This window comes from Pteropus alecto, unplaced genomic scaffold (genome assembly GCF_000325575.1).
Source record: "Pteropus alecto unplaced genomic scaffold, ASM32557v1 scaffold7, whole genome shotgun sequence".
Classification (NCBI taxonomy): Eukaryota; Metazoa; Chordata; class Mammalia; order Chiroptera; family Pteropodidae; genus Pteropus; species Pteropus alecto.
The window spans coordinates 10002420-10009308 of NW_006494614.1; the positions used below are offsets into that span (position 1 = coordinate 10002420).

General features: G+C 34.0%; 1 protein-coding gene across 3 annotated transcripts in view; it reads left to right on the plus strand.

The window, feature by feature from the left end:
• RNGTT (RNA guanylyltransferase and 5'-phosphatase) overlaps positions 1-6889 on the plus strand; it is a 238820-nt gene that overhangs the window by 17312 nt on the left and 214619 nt on the right. The gene's annotated exons all lie outside the window — the stretch shown is intronic.

Consider the following 6889-nt stretch of genomic DNA (forward strand, 5'->3'; position numbering starts at 1 on the left):
CGAATTCTCTCAATTTTTGTATGTCTGGAAAGGACTTAATTTCTACTTCATATTTAAAGGAGAGCTTAGCTGGATACATTATTCTAGTACGGTAGTTCCTTTCACTTAATAGTTTAAATATTTGATTCCATTCCTTTCTGGCTTGTAAGGTCTGTGCTGAGAAGTCCAATGATAATCTCATGGGTTTTCCTCTATATGTTACCATTTTCTTCTCCCTGGCTGCCTTGAGAATTCTATCTTTGTCTTTGATTTTTGATAATTTTAATTCATCTAGTTGTTTTTTCAATTCCTGAAATTGTTGATTTGAGTTGTTTTGGATCTCATTGCGTTTTTTCAGAAGCACCATCCTGAAGTCTCTGTCATGTAACTTGCATATTTCTGTCTGTAAGCTTATTTTCTGGAGATTTTTCTCTTTCTTTCTGAGATGCCTTGTCACCTTGGTTGTTCATGGTGTTTAATGGACTAATTCTCTGCCTGGGCATTAATGGAAGTGTATTCTCTTGTTTTTCCAGAAAGAAGGTTTATTAAATAAATGTCTCTCTTTAGCCTGCTGCGAAGAAGATGCTCTTCTTTTGGTTTCTAGTAGGTGGCATCTAAGCCTCTTGGATTCCTAGCAGTTTTGGTAACCTTTGCTCTGATTCCCCTGGGGCTCCATGATGATCAGTCATGGAATGTATGGGGGGAGGGGCCTTCTGGGTCAGGGGTTGGGGGCTGTGGCTCAGCCTTGGTTTTGTAACCTTTGCCAGCAAAAATCAGCTGTCGTTCCTCTGCAGTCCTACCCCGCTTCTCCGCTTTCTGCCCTGATGACTGGGCCCTCTGGTCAGCTGCGTACAAGCCTGGGCACTTCCAGGCAAGGTCGTTCAGGAAAGTCGCTGTGCCTTCACCCCTCCCCCTCCTTCTACAAGGAGCTCCAGCAGCTGCAAGAGGCAGCTTCTTTATTTGTCCCAGTCCACCTCCTGACACCCAGAGTTCTGACCTGTGGTAGCAATTATGTGCAGATCCCACGCTCAGATGTGCTGGTGTGCAGTTTTTTTTGTTGTTGTTGAGTTTTAGATGTTCAGCTTATTGTTGTTTCAAGGGGAGAGATCTAGGGACGTCTCTCACTCCCCCGTGTTTCCGAATCCCCTTTATCTCTTGTATGTCCTATAAATTGATACTTAAATGTAGGGAAGTAATTATATTCAGTTTTAGGATTTTAGATAAGAATACTTCATAGTTGATGTTGTATAGTTCCTTTCATGCCACATCAGGAAGCACGTAATGTCTGGTTGTCTCACTTGTAGTGGTACTAAGACGAGTAAGTGGTGTCGACTTGTTTCATCTGTTAGAAAGTTCTTCATCTTTTTTTTTTTTCCCCTTCTTTATTCCTCCCCCACCCCTGACCTACGAATGTTGCTGTTCCCCCTTGAGAACTGGACATCTGAAGGTGGGGCTTCTCCTCCCACACGCTCGTGGTTAGCACCTATGGCCTGGTGCACCCGGGGCCTGGCACCTTCATCTATCCTTTATCTAATGATTTCTGTATCCATTGATGATTGTTGCCTTGATCCAATATTCCAATAGGGGTTGCAAAATGACTTTTCTGATTCTCTTATTTCCTCATATATTAGCTCAAATTCTTCTTTAAGAAGGAACTATTCCTTCTCAGACAATTTGGTTATCTTGAAATACAGTTTATGCTGGAAGGGCAAGTTAAATGTTTGATTCTTTCCTTTTATTTCTCAATTTTCAGAATAATGGATTGGCATCTTAGTAGTCTCTAGTGGTGATTGATTAATTTCATTTTTTTTAAAGTGTCTGTATGAACTATATATTTTTTATATTGTTGATGTATTTAAATCAGTTGCAGTCAGTATTTATTCTTATGTCCAAATTGCCTCATACTAGGTCAGTGAGAGCCCCTTCAAACTGGTTTCTGTAACTTTCTATCACCTTACCAGTTTTTGATGGTTTTCTTGTTTTGTGGCATGAGATGTTTTCCAGACTTAGAATCAGTTATTTCCCTAAGGAGCATGGTTCCTGACATCCTTTTAGTGGAAAATAGTATTTAGAGATGATCTGGGTGTTAGAGAACATTCCATAATTAAACATATTAACATTTTTGCAGTTAAACATATGAATATTCATTCATACTAAGTGGGAAAAATAGACTATAAATAATATCACATTAGTTCAGGTCAGGTTTTGTCCCCAAATGAATTAACAAAAATTTTAATTTTTTAGAGCCTTTTTGTAATTATAATTAATTATGAACAAGAGATTATGGAGTTAAGTGCATTCGTTTGCATGGACAGAAATAACTGTTTTGAGAATAAGAATTTTGTGGACTAGAGGACATCTGTTTTGTGTTAAAAGAAAAACTGATTTCTTGGTAAATGGTAGACTGTCTAATAGATACATAGCTTTACTGATGCTTCTAATTACTAGGTGTTCCTGGTTATAAGTACACAGGACAGATTTGTGAATATGTATTTTCATGAGTAGCACATGTTTATTTTTGTAGAAAGTATTTCTTTTGAGTAAATAAAAATATTTAAGATAACTTGGCACCTTGTAAATTCTTAATGATTGTTTCTTTTTCCTGTTCTTATTTTTGTCGCTCATTAAGACCATGTCTGAACCTCAGCACTATTGACATTTTGTACTCAGTAATTCTTTAGTTTGGGGGACTTTGTGCATTGTAAGATGTTGAACAGAATCCCTATTCCCTAGCATCTAATCTCTAGATGCTAATTGTGACAATTAAAAATGTTTTCTGACTTTGTCAGGTGTTTGAGGAGGCAGGAAAATCGTTCATAGTGGAAAACCAGTGATTTAGATTGATCAGATAAGTTTTTGATCCTAAAAAATAATGTATCTAACTGGTGAGATAGAAAGGAAATTATGTATGTTGAAATAAGGCTTAATTTAATATGTTGCTGCTACCCTTTATAAGTCACCTTTTTCTAATTTATACGTAAATATCCAGGGGGTGTGTGTGTGTGTGTATGGATAGTGTGTGTGTGTGTGTGTGTGTGTGTGTATCTATATCTATATCTATATCTATATCTATATCTATACCTGTAATTATAGTTCATCTTTCTCTCCTTTTGTTGAGGGAGATTATTTATTCTCTTCATTTAATTTTAAAAGAACTACAGTTTTTCCTTAAGTTGATTGTGTTAATATTTTTTGAAATGCTATATAAATTTGTCATATTAACTTACCTAGAAAATGAAGACAAATTTAAATGAGTTGACTTGATTGAAATAGTTAATAGTGAGCTAATCTTTAGTTATAAACCGTGCTTTTCTTGCCACTAGATGGACCTATTTTCATAATAAACTGGGGAAAACTAAAAACTTAAAAAAAATGTTGAAGACGTATCACACTAAGCTTGTAGTATACTTAATGGATTTTTTTACGTTAAATACATGATCTTCTAAATTTTTTTATAGAGCTTTGTCAGCAAGACTAAAAGTTTATGTATTTATATAACAATATTAAAAGAGCAATAGTATAATGGTATAATTTCTCACACTGTATTGTCACATGACTTAATCATTTAATTGGCAATTCTTACATTTTCTATTCATAAAAAATAGTTAATCTTTTTAGAGTAAAAATTAGATACAAAACAGCAGTGGTGTAGGTGAGAAACATCTAAAGTTAGAATATTTGTTACTTAAATTGGTCTAAAATATAAAGTAGAAAAGTAATTTCCATGTTCGATTATGATACATTTTGAATAAAAAAGTCTGTTTACAGCAAACATCTTTGTGTAACTTTTTCGAGATCCCTTTTTTTACAAAGCAGTGGAAATTATGGAATTTATAGTTTCATGGTTATATTTATAGTTTCATGATAGCCATGGATATATAAGATGGGTCTTTTCCTGTTCAAGGCTGATTTCTATTTTTTTTTTTTATCTCTTCAGAAACTTCATTTCAGTTATATCCTTGTTCTCTATTAATTGTCAACCTTTGTGATTTAACTGTAAACATAGTTAAGCTTCTTATATTAAACTATACACCCCAACAGAACCCCACCTTTTTTTCTGTTTCATATTTCCTCTTTGCTTTTCTAGCCGACTTTTCGAAAGATCAATACTTGAATCCATTTTATTCCCATTTACTTCATTGCAATCTGGAGTTCTTTCTCTGAACTCTTAATCACATAATGACTTTCAATTCTAATCATTATGTGACATTTAAACAATTGTACACTCATGTCTTGAAATTTCCACTTTTCTTAGTGTACATGACCCCATGTTCTCTTTGTTTTCTGGACCCCATGACAGTTCAATCTTTGTTTATGGTCCCCTACCTCTACCACTTATTCTTGAAAGGTTGGTTTTCCTCAGTTTTCATCCTTAATTTTTTTTATTTTATATACCCATTACTGGAAATCTTATCCGTCACAGACCCCTTCCATAATTGACTGTGTAACTGATTATTTTTGAATCTGCAACTCCAGCCAGATGGCTCTGTGAAACACTTTACCATTATTTCCAAATACTCATAAGTCCCATAAGAACCTTAAACTGAGCATGTCCAACTCATTGCCTTGCCCATAAGACTGATGTAAACTGTACTTCCTGTCCTTGTAAGTGGTACCACTGCTCAGTTAGTGGTACCACTGCCGAAGTCAGAAACTAGACTCCTTTTAAATCTTTTCTCTCATTGTTGTCAGTCACTTGCCCCTCATATTACAGATTCTTCCTTGAATGTCTCTTCAGTTTGCCTCTCCTCATTATTACCATCACTATGACCCTTGTCACCCAGACTCTTATCTTTCACATAAGTTACTGGGATGACTTCCTCACTAGTTTTCTTGCTTTCATTGTTGTGTCCTTTATATCTTCTGTTTAGCTGCCATTGGAGTGGATTTTCTGGAACCTGATAATTTTATGCCATGCTTAAAATTCTTTAATATCCTCTATGCTTTTATAATCTCTTTAGTACGATGCACAAGTTTCTTTAGGATTTTGACCCTCTCATTGTCTCCAGCTGCATTTGGCATTACTTTCTTATCATGCTAGTCTATCCTTGTTTATTGAGTGTTGTTCATTGACTATGTTTTTTTTTTCTAAATATTAATGATCATTTTATTTATAATGAGTGTAAAAATAGGTGATTTAGTTCAGTTAATAGTAACTCTAAGGTACTTTTTTTTTTTGAGGAGCAAAAACTTTCTTTTGAAAGAAATCTTACCCTATTACATAAATGAGATGAACATGATATTTTATTGGTATACTTTAAAAAATGTATCCCACTTATGATATTTTTAGCAAAATCAGTTGCTGAAAACAAGGCTGTATTGATGAACATTAACATTTGAAATGTGTTATTAAAGCCATTTTACAAGTTTGGCTTTTTTAGATTCCACATATAAATGATATACAAAACTTTTGCTGTTTGATTTATCTCACTTAGCATAATGTGGTCAAGATCTATCTGTGTTGTCATAGGTGGCAGGACGTCCACATCTTCTTTATCCATCCATTGGTGGGCACTTAGGTTTTCTATATCTTGGCTGTTGTGAATAATGCTGCAATAAACATGGGAGTTTATATAACTCTTTGATGTCCTGTTTTTATTTGCTTTGGATGTATACCTAGAAGTGGAATAGCTTGATTATATGGTAGATCTATTTTAATTTTTTGAGGAAAATTCATGTTTTTCATAGTGGTTGAACCAGTTTACATTTGCACCAACAGTGTACAAACGTTCCTTTTTCTTTTATGGCTGAGTAATATTCATTGCATGGATATACAACATGTTTATCCTTTCACTGATGATTGACATTTGGGAGGCTTGGCCATTACGAATAAAGTTGCAGTGGACATTCATTGTTATATGTGAGTCTTCGAAGCACATGTTTTTATTTTTCTTGGGTAAATAACTAGGATTAGAATGTCTGGATCATTTGGTAATTTGTTATAGCTTTAACTATTTAAGAAGCTGACCAACTTTTCCAAAGTGATTGTGCCATTTACATTTCTACCAGCAGTGTATGAGATTTCCAGTTCTTTTACATCCTCACTCACGTTTGAGATGGTCAGTCTTATTGATTTTAGTTCTAATTATTGTGTAGTAGAATGTCATTGTGGTTTTAATTTGCATTTTTCGGTTAATTAACGATGTTGATCATCTTTTCATGTACTTCGTAACCATCTGCATACATTCTTTTGTAATGAGTCTGTTCAAATCTTTTGAATAGTTTTTTAAAAATTGGGTTGTTTGTCTTATTGAGTTGTAAGAGTTCTTTATATATTCTGGATACAAGTCCTTCGTCAGGTACATGTATTGTGGATATTTTCTGTGGCTGGTGTTTTTAGTTTCTTTATGACATCTTTCAAAGAGCAAACATTTACTATTTTGAAGTAGTCCGGTTTATCGATATTTCCTTTTATTTCATGTTTAAGAATCTTTTCCTACACTAAGGTTGCTAGGATTTTCTCTTGTGTTTTCTTCTGGACGTTGTACAATTCTAACTTTTAGTTTATTTGTATATTTGATTTTGGTTGTACTCTATCAAGATGCTTTATATACACAGAGAAGTTTGTAAAAGGTATAATAAAAAGAAAGATATAGTCTTAAATGTTAGGCTATCCTACCATTAAACAGAGATAACAAGAGAACCTTCATTTTGAGGTTTGCAGGAGAGTGAATTAATCTGGCAGTAATATTTTCATGTTGGTAATATCCATAAAGCTGTTATTACTTTTTCAAAGTAGTTAAAATGATTTAAAAATGCAATCATTTTTGGAATTTATGAAGCTCATTTGCAGCTTTTCAGAATACAGAGGTGGGACCATACTGATCTTGACTATGTCCTGAAAAAAGGTTTAAGAAAAATAAATTTCTTTTTCTCAGCAGGTTTTTCTTCTGAAAGTTTACTTCGAAAG